General features: G+C 42.6%; 1 protein-coding gene across 4 annotated transcripts in view; it reads left to right on the forward strand.

Moving 5' to 3' along the window:
• The window catches only part of ESRRB (estrogen related receptor beta), a 132,393-nt gene that overhangs the window by 71,120 nt on the left and 44,284 nt on the right, over nt 1-16,989 (forward strand). Inside the window, exon 1 of one of the 4 annotated variants that reach the window (XM_071809476.1) lies at nt 12,837-12,929. The exons of the other annotated variants lie outside the window; for them this stretch is intronic. The gene's annotated coding sequence lies outside the window, so the exon portion shown is untranslated. Of the gene's footprint in view, nt 1-12,836; nt 12,930-16,989 lie in introns of those variants that run through there. 4 annotated transcript variants of the gene reach the window in all.

Here is a 16,989-nt window from a genome sequence, read left to right on the forward strand (position 1 = left end):
TGTTAATTCAGTTTTATGGCTGAGGTCTTGCACAATAAATGTCAGAAAACTCCAAGTTCTGCCTTCTACTGTAGCAGTACTGTACTTCCCTTGTAGTTGGGTAGTATTTCCTCTTGCCAGGAGTATAGTGTTGTAGAACATGCTACCTAAATTTTGTAAATTGGTACAATTCCATTTATTGCAAGGGAGCTTTACTGCTTTATGTCCAGTTTCACGGAATGGTTAGGGTTGGAAGGGACCTCTGGAGATCATCTAGTCCAACCTACCTGCTAAAGCAGGTTCACCCAGAGTAGATCACACAGGAATGTGTCCAGGCAGGTCTTGAATGTCTCCAGAGAAGGAGACTCCACAACCTCTCTGGGCAGCCTGTTCCAGTGCTCTGTCACCCTCCAAGTAAAGAAGCTTCTCCTCATATTCAGATGGAACCTCCTGTGCTTCAGTCTGTGCCTGTTGCCCCCGTCTGTGCACCGTTTGGCACCACTGCAAGGAGTCTGGTCCCATCCTCTTGACACCCATTCTTGTGATATTTATAAACATTGATGAGATCCCCTCTCGGCCTTCTCATCTCCAGGCTCAACAGACCCAGCTCTCTCAGTCTCAGTTCGTAAGAAAGATTATTTAGGTCCCTAATCATCTTCCCTCCAGTAATTCCTTGCCCTTCTTAAACTTGGGGGCCCAGAATTGGACGCAGGATTCCAGATGCGGGCTCACCAGGACAGAGTAGAAGGGAGGAGAACCTCCTTCAACCTGCTGGTCACACTTTTCCCAGTGCATCTCAGGATACCATTCTAGGCCACAAGGGCACATTGTTGACTCATGGTCAACCTGTTGTCAACCACAACTCCCAAGTCCTTCTCTGCAGTGCTGCTTTCCAGCAGGTCCACCCCTAGCCTGTACTGATGCCTGGGGTTATTCCTCGCCACGTACAGGACCCTACACTTGCCCTTGTTGAATGGCCCAGTTCAGCCATTAATATCACATCTGAGTTATATTTTCAAATGCAGGTTCCTAAATCATATTTGCAAAGTACTTACAAGATGCATATGTGACTGCATAGACAAGGCACTCATGGACACAAGTGACTAATATAGTTGCACGTATGTGTTTATGGATGAAGTTGGCAGAGCCATTGTTTTTGCATTAGAAGTGTGTGTTTTATAGTTGCAATTCAGTATTAATGTTTGAGAATATGGCCCTCTCTGTGCAACACCATGTTATGGTTCTTTTAGGCAGAGTAACATCAAATTTACTGACTTTACTATATTGGGAAATATTTGGTATAGTGGTCCTCTATGATATGTGTTTCCATTCTGTTACTTGAGTATAAAATGAGCCAAGACCACAGCTGCAGAGAGGGCTCAATGTATTCAGAGAAAATCTGAGCCCCTTCTTCTCAAGTGATGCATTTTGGAAGAGAGAGCTTCCTATACCTTCAGGAATGAGGACCCACAAAACCAGATACCTCAGAAATGGAAGGCTTTAGCAGTAGGTCTTAGTACTGCTATTTGGATATACTACTGGATATATTACTTGATTCAAATGCTTAAGCTCAGCCACCTTCCAATAATTATTTTTGTTAGCCACCATGCTCTGCAGATAATATACCATATGCTTCGTTGAGACTCCCATTTCCGCCTTCTCTGATGAACTGCTGAGGTCAGCAATTTTATTTCAGTAGCTTGCTCTGATGAACTTTATTTCTACACCAGTCTCCCCATCCAGACAACACTGCAGTGCAGAGAAATAATCCAATTTTACTTGATTATTAATAATTACTCTCAGCTGCTATTTTTTCAGTTGATTGATTAGAATAAACAGTGCTCCGATGGGATACACCAGAATCCATAACTCTCCTTCCTTCTCTACTGCTACTTCAGCTCCTGCTTCTCCAGGCAAATGTGAAGTGGGGGGCTGTAATGCAGAGTGGCTTTTTAAAATGGGCCTTCTTTCTGTTTTTTAACCAGCTGTGACTAAAATTCATTTATCTGGATCGGTCAAAGTCTACAAGCCCTGAATAAAGTCTCTGGTTTGCAAGCCAGTGCTTTTGCAAAATAGCGATTTTTTTTTTTCCACTGTTCAGAGTTGAAGCTGGGTGAAACAACTTCAGTCTTTGTTTTAGTCTTCCAAACTGATCAAATCTGTACTCTAGATTTGCAGGACATGTGCTTCATACTTACAACCATGTCCCATATCTGACTGGTTGCATATCCCTCCAGCAGGGTTTTAGGCCGTGAGTCACTTTGGAGGGATTTCATGTTGTAGTTGTGTGAGGTTTTTGCTGTACCAAACTTGACAGTTTCCTTTTAATATTTGGAAAGAGCTTCTCAAAAGGCACCCTCTCAACAACTCGTGGCCTGAAAATCTATCCAGCAGTTCTGCTGGGACAGAGGAACTTTAAAGCATTTGCAGATTTGTCAGGAACTTAAACACCTCAGCTAAATTACGCACCGAAGAACGGCAAATGAACATTGATGTTCATGTTTGCACCAGCTTTGTGCCTGGCCAGGAACAGCCTCCCCCAGCACTGCACTGCAGTGCAGTCCAGTCTCTGTGGCTCCCTTGCTGATCCAGCCTGTTTTATACCAGATTTGCTGTGAATGCCAAGGGGTGAGCAGCACGGCAGCTGGTACCTCAGGAAATCAGAACAGGCTGTTCAGGTATAGCTGGGTTGAGCAGTGATTTTTCGACAAAGTAGCTGCTGTTAACCCTATGGACTGAAATTCTCTCTGGGGAGGTGGCTGGTGCACCATGGGGAATGGTTTTGCTACTTGGAGCTGTTTTCATTCGCAACTGGAGTTCCTGAAATTCCTCCTGTTTAGAGAATAATGTGGGAAGTGAGAGCATTTCTTGAACATAGGCAGCATTTACCTCCTCTTTTCAAGCAGGATAGATGCCAGAGCTACCTAGAGCTTGGGCTATTTATCTGCTTAGGATGAATCCAAGGAAATAAATTAATTCCTGTTAGAGAGATCTTTTTAGGGAGCCTGTTGTTGCTGAATTTCCTCTCTGGACTTAAGTCACATGTCACAGCTGGCAGCAAAGTGACTTCCAAGGGATGCTCAGACCAGTGAATGTCACCTGGAGATGGAGATGTGTGAATGAATTCACTGTACCCCATTACTTGGAATGGTTGGGAAGGACCATCAATCTGCAGTGTCACTGGCAGGAGGAGGAGTGTTTATTAGTGTAAGTGAGGATTTCTGAGAAAGCCTTTTACTGGGAAAGAATTGTTCATCTTGCTTTCCTTCCAAGGAACATTTGAAATAAAAGTGTGTTTGAAGAAGGAGTAGTTTAACACTAGAAGACAAGTATTCAGAAATCTAGTGTCAGCCATGGAATAGCTGCAGTGTTCAACATTTGGATGACTGTTGAGATCCTGAGGTCCAGTTCCTGTTCAGATCAATAGAAATCACAATTTAATTCCAGTAGTAGTTGAATCAAGACTTAAATGAAGAGATGAGATGCTGTCCCAACTACCTGTGATTTATTTCCACTGTAGCTGCAGAATGCTGGGTAGGGTTCAGGTAGCCGGTAAGATATTTATACTCAATTCCAACAATTTTTCCTCAGCAGGCTATAAAATGAAGTATTATTTTGTACTTCACAGAGGTGCTAAGAAGAAGCAGTCCTTGCCATGAGTGAATGACAAAGAAGTTTCATTCAAACTCTCATGAAAGTGGTTAAAATGTCCAGGTCAATTTTTGTAAGTTGATAGGGAGCCAGGGTTTCAAGTCTTCTGATCACATGCCAGAAGTGATTTCATTCTGATGCAGAACGAATGGGGTAAAGCTTAAATGGCATCAGATGGAAAAGCAGAGCTGGGTTTCTCCAGCAGCGCTCAGCTTTCAAAACAGAGGTGTTGCTTTTTGGCTGCAGGATGCTCCTTGACACATGGTTAATCCCTACCATGCAAAAGGACTGAGTAACACAGGATGACCATTTCATATGAGTTGATGGGACAGCTTCCATGGTACTCTGAATTTTCAGAATTCTTATGTAGGTTTTCAGATGATTTAGGTGTAATTTATTTGTCAATATCTGTCTCTCTATACTACCTGGCTAAAGAGAATAGCATGAAGTGTCAAAATGTTTCTGTGTACGTTAGAACATACATACATGTTTCTGAATGTATATAAATAAAGAGACCTGTGGAGTGAAGCACAAGCAGACAGCTAGGTGGAAGATAAAGGGAGGGGAGGTGCATGAAAATTATAATCTCGTTTCATATAATATTTTTTGTTCCAAAATACTATTTCATCCCAAATCTGGTTGCAACCAGTTTGAGTGGAAATTCCAATAGAATTTATTTTGAGGAAACTTACGATGTTTTGTTTCATTATGTTCCAGAGACAGGGCACACTTGGTCAGATAAAGAACATGAGGCAATGCATGACAGGCTAAACAAAGTGCTAGGAACAAAGCAAAATTAAACATCTTATTTTCTTTAGATTTGTTTTGGAAGTCCTACAGTACAAAACATTGCCAAAATTAACCCAGTTCTATAATGAAAAATAATAGTATTTTTTAACTTTTTTTTTTTCCTAAAATTAAAAACTTCTAGTGAAGTTTAGCTCTGAAGGAGAACAGAAAAACTGATTATATGGTGATGTTGTCAGGAGGCAGTTGGTGTGTGAAATAGCACCTAGAGAGATGGAGATAGGATTAGGCAGTATTAGAGATAAGGTTATTGTGTAGACTGGGTCACACGGGACTGGGCTTAAGGTACAGTGAGATTCAGGAGGAGGTCAGAATTGGTTCTGTGTAGTAAAGACACATTTGTGAAGGCGGTGGTTTATTCTTCTGGCTAGCTTGCATGCAGGAGAACACCAGCTACTCACACCACTTACAAAGGCAAATTTCTGAGCTGCGCTGCTGAAGAAAGATGTTCGAATTCTGCTGATAATCTGGAGCAGAGGCCATCGTGTGAGCACAGGATTTATCTGTCCATTGTTCTGTTTAGCACATTCATCTGCACACTCCATTCTTTCGATCATAGTTGCTGATTAACCTTCACAATGTTCCCGTGAGGTAGGTCATTTAGGACCATATCCCTCCTTTTCAGTTGGGGAAGCAGTGTCTTGGAGAGCTGCGATGGCTTACTGAAGTCCATGAGATCAGTGTTGAGGCTGGAATTAGACTTTGAGACATTTTGGCAGCATTTTAAGGGCTCAGTACACTACACTTTGCTGTCCCACGTCATAAGCACAGAGCAGGCGGCTAGGAGTCCTAACATGCATAAGGGTCCTTAGAGTGCATTTGGGGCATGGATACCTAGTGGCTGGGGAGATGTGATGTAGGTGTACAATGGTTCCCAGAAACTCTGCTCCCAGGAGCGAGCTCAAAGAAAGCATGAGCACAGGGACAGAGCTGGGAGAGCAAGGTCTCCAGCATAGACCTGGCCAGAGGGAGATGGGTGTGGGACACAAGGCTCAGTTTTCCAAGGGCAGAGAGAACTGGGAAGCTGGGCACACAGATGAAGTGTGAGTGTGTGAAGTTATAGATCCTGTCTTTATGCATCACATTGATCCCATTCAGTGTGTTATACTTAGCATTTCATTTATATAATGTCGGGGTGTTATATGGGGTTGTTTATTTTTAACTCATGAATGTCTGGCAGTTTCAGTCTGGATGCTGTCTGGTAATGAAATGGGAGAAATTTATCCAGGTCTGTCAAAAGATTTCTGTCGAAAGATCTCTGGAAACTGAAATAAGGACTATTGACTTGACTATTTATATTACCTTGTCACTTGATAACCAAATCCAACACCCTCCCTCAGACACACTATACAGGAGGTGGTGAAAGCACTAACCACCATTTGCATCCGTTGGTAAATAGTTGTGTTGTTTTGTGATACATGTTACATTTCAGTTAGGAATTTGGGTAGGAAAAGGAAAAGGGGCCAGGGTGCATTCTGCATCATGCATTAGGCGCCTGGTGCAAAGCCAGCCACCTGGTGAAGTACATCATGTGACCAGAAGAACTCGGGAGTAGAAGCTGTCTCATAACCATATAGTCACACCTGAACTCATGCCCATGGCCACTCGCGGACTTGCTATTTGTGCTATGTTTCCCATTGTAGACAGAGTTTGAGTGAAACCAGTTTGCTGATTTTGCAAAGGATTCCCTGATGTAAGCAGAATGCTGAATCGGTAGAGACCAACACCTGCCAAAGATCCATCTTTTACCAATCCCTCTGGATGCCCCTTTCTTGCTGTACCATCACCAGATTCTCCAAAGGGAGTTGAATTTCCTGCTATACTGAAGAATCGAGCAAGGACTAAGAGGGTTTCCTCCCTGCAGGTTTACACACAACACCCTGCATCCAGCTCTGGAGCCTACTGAACCCTGGTGGAGCTAGGCTGCTGAACTTGCGTTAGAAATGACCCTGTTTGCCCTGATGGGTTTGCAGTGCTCATTGCTGGCTTGTTACCAGACACTGATTTCCATTTCCCATTGCTCTGAACTCTTGCATGGCTCACACACAGTGAGCTCAGTCTGTCTGCTGTGAAGCTGGCAGGGTTGTCCACTGGAGTGAATGTCTTTAGTTTCCAAGACCTCCCTCTGTCAAAATATTTGGCAAAGCTGCATTGTAAATGGATTTGTGCTTCTGCCTATTCCTACCCCTTTTCCAGGTTGCTCACACCTTCTGTTCTGCACATGGCTGTTCCCCTTCAGCCCAGTCCCGTCTGTCCATCTCCTCTTTCTATGCATCTGATGGAGGTTGGTAATCCCGTTAGGTTCTTGCAGCAGGCGCTGCAGAATTTGCTTGCAAACGCCTGTGCCAGGTCGAGTGTCATTGCCAGCAGCGCTCTTGGCGGGATGAAGGTTGCATTAGTGAACAGTAATTGAAATGCAAAATAACATTTTGATCGAGCGAGCAGGCTGTTTATTTATCAGATCAATAGCCAAAATGCCCCATCTGGAGAAGTCAGCGTGATAATAAGTGATAGCATTCCAAGGGCAAAGGGAACAAGCACAGTCGGGAGGACATGCCGGCAGGGTGGGCTGGGCTGGGTCACACTGGACCAGTGGTTGCTGAAACTTGCTTCTTTTTGGGTCTCTTCTTTGACCCTTCCTAGTAGTGTCTGTAAAGGGTCCCAGACCTCTGGAGAGAGAACAAACAGTTCTTAAATACGAGATCAGACAGAGTGCAGACGTATGCAAAATCATGTGAGGTCTTCTTCTCGTTGCTTCGCTGAACACCGGGCTGTGACTGAACGTGCAGACTGCCAATGATGTAACTCGATTAGGCAGTATTTTTTTGATTGTTTGTTTTTGCGTTAGTGGATTATGTTTGCTATAAATGTCTGAACACTCACGGTGATGATCTGGAAATATGAAGTCATAGTTTGGCTTCTGTAGTGAAGCTGCTGGAATGGTATCTAGGTGCATACATATAATGAGGAAAGGAGAGATTTGGGAGGGCGTGTGTGAGGAGGGAGTTTGTATGTATTTGCACAATAGATTTATTATGTGTATGCATACCTGCTATACATAGATATCCTGCAGAATAAAGTTATATAAAATTTAAGCCTGTCTGAGAAAGGTGCTATACAGAAGTATAGAAGCAGTTGTATAGCTTCTTTGTTGTTGCCTGACTGCCTGTGTCTCTGCTTTGCTGTGTCTCTCTGTTGGCTTCTGCTTGTCTGTCAGTAGGGACGCTGAAATGGGGAACAGGGAGTGAAACTGAGGTTGCAGATCTTGCAAGCTTTTCTTTTTCTTTTCTTTTTTTTTTTTTTTTTTTTTTGATTTCATGCCCTAAAATAATAACAGGGAAAAGTGAAAACTTCCTGGGATGAGGAGATAATCTGTTCACCATGACAGAAAGGAATATTTTTGAAGGAGGTTTTTTTGGTAGTCACGTCTAGTTAAATTTTCAAACATTTATGTCAATTTGGAAGGAAAATTGAGGAAATCTAAAAGTATTTTGCTTTAAAATTTGTTTAGGGTGTTTTTTGTTGTTTGTTTTTTTGTTTGTTTGTTGGCTTTTCTAGAGAAATGAATGTGCAAGTTACACAGAGTGTTGGGGAAAATGATGTGCTTGTTCTGTTAAAGTGTTCTATCAAAAGAGTGGTTTGTTGGTCCTGGTCTTCTCCTCATGTATTGGTTCAGGCAAGAAAGAAAGCAGGATGCTGCGGGGCCTTGGATAGGACTGAGTTTGAGAGCACTGGAAGCTGCTTTGTTGGTCAAAGGAAATGGGGACAAACAGTCTGGAAGCTGGATGAATGAAGTGGATTTAGAATGAGTCATAAGAGTTTGAAGCTGGAATTTGGGTCAGCTACAACTGACTACTTAATATATGCAGTGTGTGGTAAGACATCTGCTAAATACCTACAGAAGGTGGGGTTTTAAAGACTCAGCAAATCTGAACCTTGAGGTTATCTTAAATAGGTAGCTAAAGATAATCCTGTATATTACAGCAGTCTAAGGTGTGCAGAAGGAAACAGGGTGTTTCTATGTATCACCTATTCTCCTCAAACCTGTGGTACTTAAGAGGAGCCTCCTCTACAGGTACGCCTGTCACGTACTCCTTTTCTCTGCTTGCTCAAGGGCCATATCTCAGCCTCACGGTGTAGCACAGGTTTCTTGTCTGTCCCAGACCCCGTGCAGTTCTCTTGTGCCTTCATCCCCACCAAGAGCCCAACTCATTCCCACTTCCACGCTTTTCCCATGTTTCTGGGACATCTCTTCCATGCCAGATCCAGTGTTTTCTCTCACGCTGTTATCTTGCTTTGATACTATATCATGCTTTCTGGAGAGCCAGGGATAAAAAAGATTTCAAACTGAAAAGAACTAATTGCCCATTGTTATTTTCCACTCTGTAGTTTATGTGGAACTGATTTCAGTCAGTTTTTCAGGATCTGTCCGGTTTCGAGTAATATTTCTAATGATGAGGCACTTAATTATAGATTTCTCCAAGAGCAACAGGTGGAACTAGGCAAAGCCCATCTATTCTGTCTGGATTGTCTTGGCAAGGGTGAGAGAAAGAGGCAGACTCCCACTGCAACTGTAAGTCTTGAAGTGTAAGAAACAGAAACCATCAAAAAAAAGAAACCAAACATGTCAAAATCAAAGAATTCCTAAAAGCGTCCAGAGTGGAGAACACACAAGTTCAAATTTTTGTCTGAATAAACCTAGGGTCCTCTTTCAATAAACTAATATTCATAAAGAAATGTTAATTCTTAAGTCTCTTCTCACATTTGCTTCTAGGATGATGTCCTTGGTTTGTAGATATCTCCCATCCTAATTCCTTCCTCTAACACTCATAGGAATTAAGCAATACCTCTGGGTCTCGCTTTTTCCCTCCCGTCGTTCATCATGAATTGTGGGCAAGGTTGAAGGGAGGGTTGCTTTCAATAGATATCTTGAAATGCAAGGAAGTACAGCCTGAAGAATTTGCATTGGTGGCAGTTTCCTCTCAGAAACACTAAGAAGGGTACTGAGGGAAATAAAAGGTCTCTGCGAGATGAGACAGGGGATCATGCTGGGATGCAAAAATACATCTGATGTGAACGGCAGTGCTGGAGGTTTTCCTTTCCTTGCCTAGCTGAAAAGGTGGAAGCAAAATTCTGACGTACAAGTGTTTGAAGTGTGCTTTACTGAATATGTTGTTGTGTGGATCTCATTCACAAGTATCTGAAGGACACTGAAGGTACTAAGAGAGATATAGATTATAAGTGCCCTAGATAGAGCATAAAGACATTCAAGAAGAAATGAAGGTCTAGCTGAGCATTTCAACAGGGATTGTGTTGCAGCTTTGCTGTATGCAGGCAAAATTGTTGAACTAGCATGAGCAGTGTTCCAGATGTAGAAATAGTGGGAGAAGAAGGTACACACAGCCTGGAAGTATAAAACACAGACTGATGACATGGAGGGAAAAAGCATGGTGATAGAATTTGGATAACTAGTGAACAGCAAGTCAATCCTGGTCCTTGTTTTGCAGTGGTATCAACAGTAAGTATAAGCAGGAAGCATTAGCTCAAGTGCTAAAGCAATTCTCTCTGGAAGGAGTGCAATTAGTATACCAGAGGGCAAGGTACCTTCAGAAGGCGATGTGTTAATAAGAGAGTGAACTGATATGTCACACCTCCAGATTAATTGTCACTTTGTCTGTGTAATACCTCTTACCATTTACTAACAAGAGTGTCGTCCTAAGGGTGAAGAGAAATTACAAGAATGAGGAGAGAGATGAAGGCTAGTAGGAAATCCATGATGTCTTCTGCCCATGAGAAACCTTTTTTATTTATTAAGCAGCCGCCAGACAGTTTGCTGCGGTAGCTTTCATCAACGTGAGCTAACTTGGGCTAGAGAAGATCTACCGATACGTAACAGGGCTCTGGTTATGCAATGGGTCAAAGGGATAAAATGTCTCCTGGGCATTAGACAAGTGAATACTATTTGTGTAAGAGCCAGAATATGAGCACTTGCCGTCTCCTTCTCCTTAGCTTGCACAAGAGCCCAGCTTGAGCCTCCATGCCCTGGCTGTGCAAGGAATGTGCTTGTCTATATGGCAGAACTGGTTTCATCCAGTGACGCACTTCAATAGGTCTCATACAACCCACTTGTCTTCAGGAATACCAGGGGAACTGACACCTGGAGACAGTTCTCTAGATAGGCTCTTGCAGCTGGGAAGCTGTGGGACTTTGCTGGCTTCCTTACATATTTCCTTTTTAGTTTCTTCAGCCTCCTGACTCAAAAGTTCTTCCCCTGACCCACTGTCAAATTATAAAGCATATAAAAAAAATCTATACTTCTCTTCAGAGAAAGGGTGAAAGGCAGGCCAAGTGTGATGCATTTTTACAAAATAAGCCAGGTCCAGGTGCCCAGCAAAGCTAAAAGCAACAGGAAAATATTGTAATTGGAATTAGGATGGTGTAGCTCTTTAAGAATAAAGTGCTGACAGTTGGACATAATTACAACCTGGTAGTCCAGGTTTGTGAACTACAGGTTGGTATTCATGCTATGGAGTAGAAGTCACACATTGCTTTCCACTCCAAATAAGAGAGCAAGCTCATCAGCCTTTTGCTAGGTTTATGTTTGTTCTAAAGACAAGTACGTAGTATTTGTGGAGGCATATTGCAGGTAAGTGTCTTCCAAACAAGCTCTCTAGGGTTTGCCCTATTCTATGGAATAAAAGCATAACCCATGCAAACCAAAGGGAGATGCCACTAGCAAACGTGACAGAAGTCTTAGAAATCATATCTGCACTCCACAGAAGAATACCTAGATTGATCTGAGGTTCTGACTCTCTTGTCCTTTATAGCACTGCAAAATTCTGTGATTTGAACAAAAAACCTCTAAAGCCTGTGCACTGGTAATTTGGTGATTTATGTTTATGATCATGCCTATCACCAATGTTCTAGCCAAGCTCTTGCTTACCTACTGAGAGAAATGAAGTTTGCCCTGGGAACACGATGTGTTCCTGTACAATAGAATGGGCCCAGGACAGCTTCCTGGCCTGTGGCTGGTATGGCTGAGTTATCCACAATTATCTACTGTACCAGAGTAAAGTGGCATATTGGCAGGTCCCATTATTCTTGGACTGTTGTGTGGAGAAGAGCTGTCAGTAAAGATGAGGAGTCTCTAGATGATGTCGCTCTCGTTTGAAGTCCATGTTCAGTAGAAGAGCAGGAGAAACCAGTGGGTGTGCTGACCCCTTGCCTCCCTAGCACCATGGCGTCCTAGAAGCAGAGCGGTGGGCATGGGAGCTCGTGTGTGCTCTTCATGGTAAGAGCAGATCACCCAACAGGTGTCAGCAGCTCAGCTCCATGGCATTAACTCTTTGCATATGTGACCTAAAATTATACTGGCTGTTATTGCAGCTGTCACGTCTAGCCTGCCACTGGGAAAGCATTATTTATTTCTGTCTCCTGTATCTAAACAAAGCACCTGACAGAATTTGGCCTGGTACTGGAGTTGCAGCCAGTATTTGAGAAGCTGGTCTGTATTGTTTGTCAGCCAACTGTGGGTTGCAAAGCTCTCTCACGTGGCCCACAAAGGACACAAAGTCTGTGTTGTCCAAGTGGCATAATGGCATGAAATGCACATCTGATTTACACATGCAGTGCATGTTTATGTCATCTGGGCTAACAAATACTGATAGCAAAAATGGGCCTGTACTGGAGAAGACATTGGATGTTTTATCTCTGTTTAAATCATTGGTGTTTCTGCAGATTAAAGCTGGTTTGGTCTTTCAAAGTTGGCTTAAAAATGTCAGTGCAATCCAGAGTGTGCTGATGTCACACGCTGAGGCCTGAGATGAGCAGGTTTATAGTTGCAGTCTTCTCAGGTTTTGTTAGTAAAGCTTGAATCTACTGCAAGTACTCCCTATTCATGGACTTAAGGACTAAAGTGCCATTCCACAAGCACAGCTATAATGCACCTGGAAGTTACAAGATCTACAGGCATCTCACCTGCAGGGGTTTTCAGTTTTATGGTAGATCTTAGAGGACTTTAAAAAAATTGAGATTTCATTCTGTCTGGAGTCTACATCTAGCTGTAGAAAAACTCAGAAAAACCTATTTCTGACCCATTACATTTTTTCTTGTGCCCAGAATAGAGGTTTTGCTTGTGGAGGGCCTGAGTGTACTCTTGCTCCCCACTTCCCCCAGCCAGTATTAGTCCTACAGCTGTATTTCAGCATTCATTTTAAGGACAACATTAGTCTTGCTGTTGGAAATCTCCAGCATGTTGGGTTGGTGAGTCTGTGATTTTATCAGAAAATACTGGTGAACAGAGTGGCCTCTGTGGCAGAACTTCTGATGTCAGTTCCTCACCTTCCTCCAGGAAACTGAAGTATAGTGATGAGCTGTCCTGCCCTTTCCTGTTGAAGGTGACGTAATGAGGATCAGCCACTAGAGAAGCTCAGCAGTGTTTCCTCTCAACTTCTCTTGATCCAGTTTGGAATAGAGAGTGCTGCATGGAGAAGGTACAGGGTCAAATACTTGGGTTTGCCTCAGCACTCAGATAGGATTAAGTTATAGAATTATGGATGCGTTTAGCTGATAGAGAATTCTTCTGATGGACAAAAACTACCTTCTATTACAAAGCTGGGTATTATTCTGGCTGTCTTGTTAAACAGGTGTGTCTCCTCTTGAGTAAGGTGAAGTCTGGATTCCTGTAATTTTCATATCCAAAAGTGAGGTAAAGAGGTGAACATAGCTTCAAATTATTATTTCTGGCAAAAATAACCTCAGATGCTATGCAGTAAAATAACCTTATCTGCATGGATCCTAAACTTGCAGTCCTTGAAGTTAAAAAAAAAAAAAATGGGGCAATATTTACTGCCTTGATTTTATAACATTAATCTTTTGTCCCTTTCTTGTCCTGTCCATCTAGCAGTCTTCCCCTCTCGTATTATTGCTGTTGTTCTCAAGAGAGCCATTAAACTCGGAAGTAGTCTAGCCATTATAGAGAAACAGCAAAAGATGAAAGGCTAGAGAAGAATTGGAGGAACTTGTAACACCACTAACCCAACGTCACTGCCCAAGGGACATAACACCGATGGACGAAAACCTGAAGCGCAATTTCAGCTTGGTCTAAACCTGCATATTTACATCCAGAATCACTGAGATCGGGGCACGCTTGTTTGAGGGCAGTTATAGGCATGTAAAGGCTAACAACATTGTTAATGATAAACAGCAGTGGGTTTATGAAACAGGAGTACAGCAGACAATAACCTTTCTTGATACAATTAGGTAATTAGTCGGAAAAAGGAATGCAGTGGATAGACTGTCTCTGGACCGTGCACGGGCTTTTGACACAAAGCTGTGCAAGATCTTATTAGGGAAATTAGATCAAATTGGTTTTGATACAAATCCTGTGAAATGAATCATGGATTAGCTGACAGAGTGTAAACAGAGGGTTAGAGACAGTCTTTCTCCTTCTTCAGAGGTGGTGTCCAACAGGGCAGTGTTTTGGTTTTAAACATTAGTTAGTGACCTGGAGCCAAATGTAAAAGGAACAGTTCTCACATTTACAGTTGACACAACTGAAAGCTACTAGTAAAAAAAAAAAAAAAGGAGTAGAAAAAAAAGAGGAGCCAGGCTGAAAAAATAAACATTATTAACAACCTTTGGTAAAACATCTGGCAATGAGCAGCTTGTGGTTTAAAGATGATATTGGACCTACTTTGGAACAAGGAGAACCTCCAAATTTCATGTGCAGAGCATGGTGGCAAAAGCAACTTATGTTCAGAGAGATCCCAGTGAGACAGTAGCTATCAAATATATGAGCTGATGTGCAGCCTGATGTCTGGTAAAACTACTGCTCCACTGGTCCATATGCTTGCCCCGCTGTGTGCTTTTTCAGAGTGACTCTCTCCTGTAGTGCTGTGGTATCGCTCTGTGTGATTTGGGAAACCTTGCTACAAGAGAGACCCAGGCAAATTGGAACAAATCCAGAGCAGGGCCACAAAGATGCTAAAGGGATTAGAGAGAATGACCTATGATGAGGAAAGGTGAAAAGAACGAAATGTTTAGAACCTCTAAGCCTGTTACTTGGGCACAGAAATAGTAACGGAGTTTCCTGTGCCAGCACGGAGGAGAGTTGGATCAAGTCTCTCTCCTTTTACATTCCTATTAAGGTAACTAGAGCTGAGCAAAATGGCTGTTCATCACTTTCAACTCTTTGCAAAAAACATTTAGCTATTCTTCTTGAAGTTCAAGTTGTTGTATTTCATTGCCAGGGGACACTCTGAGTCTGTTTAAAAGTCATCATGGGATCTCCATGAGACCTGCAGAAAGCCAGAGCTGGTGAGGCTTAACTCAGTGTGTGCTGCCCAGCAATAATTAACCATGCAAGTTGTTCGGAGACCAGAAAAGAAAAACACAGGTTCTGGAATGGCTGTAGTCACCTGAGCTATGGTCTTTGATCTGTCTTGACGTTAAGGACTTTTGCCTCTAAAGCATATGTTCGCACCTAACCAGAGCTCACAATGTATTACTGTCTCCCGGAAGGGAACAGGAGCATCCTCAGCTGTAGGGATGTAGGGGTTTGTTTCCATCCTTAATTCGCCATTAGTCACTGTTTGCCTGCCTCGGGGATGAAGGCTCCTTAATTCAGGTTGTGAGTTGAGAAGTAAGTTGGTCCTAGGAGGAGGCTATCTCCCCTCTTTTAAAAATTTTTTTCAGTGGAGGGAAGTCCCTCAGTGGGTCCTCTTGAGGTCCTCTGTGAATTTTGGGCTTTTAAGAGACAGAAGCTGGCATTTGAATTCCACTGACTGAATCTGACAGTACAGGTCACCTCCTTGTCATGCCTTTTTCATAGTGTTGTCCTCTGTCTGCCACTAACATTACAACTCTAACTCCTTTTACTGTGTAGTTCCTCAGTGCAGAACAGTGTTTTTTGGTGGCTTTGCTTTCCATTTTGACCCTAATTTCATGTTGTTGTGCCCAGTGATCTTCAAATGCTTACTACAAACACACTTCTCAGGTAGGGAAAGGTTCCAGAGTCTGGCCAGGACAGCAACTTCCAGCTTTGCTGTGAGATGCTGAGATCTGGTCTCAGCTAGCAAAGCTTCATCTTCCTCCACACAGGCAGCTGGCACTACACCAGATCTACAAACTGTCTAGATGCCCTGTGGGATTAAAGATGAATGCACCTGCAGCAATTCTTCCTGTAACAGCTCCGTGGCCTCTAGTCCACTGTGACCCCCTGGGCAAAGCATGAGCATTCATCAACTCATCATGCTGTCTCTGAGAGGGACCAAACTCTGGATTCCTCTCAGGTAACACCAGGCAGAGCAGCTGAGGAACGTGAGATGCCTGCCCATACTCTCAAGGTCAACAATCTTGCCAAATAACAAACTTGGCAGATCGATCCCAGAGATAGCAGATGAGGTCAAACATTGAGGATGAAACAGAGAAGGGAAAATTAGGAGGTACTCAGGTCAAATGAGACCATAAGGATGCAATACTGCGAAGTTGCTGCATCTCAAACATGTATATTCATACTAACAAACACACAGATGTGATATATATACATGTGCACTCCAGCCTTGTGGTATCACAGAATGTTTTGTCCTGTCCCCTGACAGGTTTGACCGTTTGGCAGAAGGAGTTGCCACAAATACCAGGTAAATAGGCTGAAACTGAAATAGAAATAGAAATTACCCACATGACCATGGTATGGTAACTTTAAACCAGCAAAACTTCCAAGTAGTCAAGCATCCCCAGTCTGTCAGAATTCTTTGGACATATCATCAGGGAAATGCATATATTTAGGTTTTCTTGAAAGCCTTTGACAAATTATCTTGCTGAAGGGAAAATTTAACCTGTCAGGTTAATACTATTATCAATTAAAAAGTGTCTGAGACAGAAAAGGCTAGACATATCCTATGCAGAAAAGAAAGAGAAGTCAGTTTTCAGCATGATAAACGTTAACATGAATCACCCACAAAGATCAGTGTTGTGGTGTTTCATCCGTGTGTTAATGATCTGGCAAGTGGATGAACAATGAGAGTTTATGGATGACATGAAATTATCAAGGAAGACTGAAAAACTCCAAAGGATCCTAATAAAGCTGGGTGCATGGACAGCACTGTTGACTATTGCAAAACATTGCACACCAGAAGGCATTAATTTGATTTTTCATAGACCATAATGGATGCTAAATTAACTATAGCAACTCAGGAAAAGATCTGAGGATTGCAGTAAGTAACTTGCTGATATTCTCTGTTGAAGAAATGGTAACAGTTTAGATTTTAATTTAAAGAGAAAAAAACAATGTAAGGAGTTATATAGTAGATAGGCTGAAAATAACATTGAAAATATGATAACGTCAGTAGGTAATTGGTGACGTGCCTTTGTCTTGACTAGTGTCCAGACCTTCAGCTGGAGAAGTGATGGAGCTGTGCCAGTTTCATGCTACTGAGGAGCTGGCTCATTGAACTCTGTTCTAGACTGAACAGAAATAGCAAGACTAGAGGAAGTTCAGAGATGGATGATGAAGCAGATAAGAGGTCTGCAAAAACTTCTGCGTGACGAACA

This window comes from Patagioenas fasciata, chromosome 5 (genome assembly GCF_037038585.1).
Source record: "Patagioenas fasciata isolate bPatFas1 chromosome 5, bPatFas1.hap1, whole genome shotgun sequence".
Taxonomy (NCBI): domain Eukaryota; kingdom Metazoa; phylum Chordata; class Aves; order Columbiformes; family Columbidae; genus Patagioenas; species Patagioenas fasciata.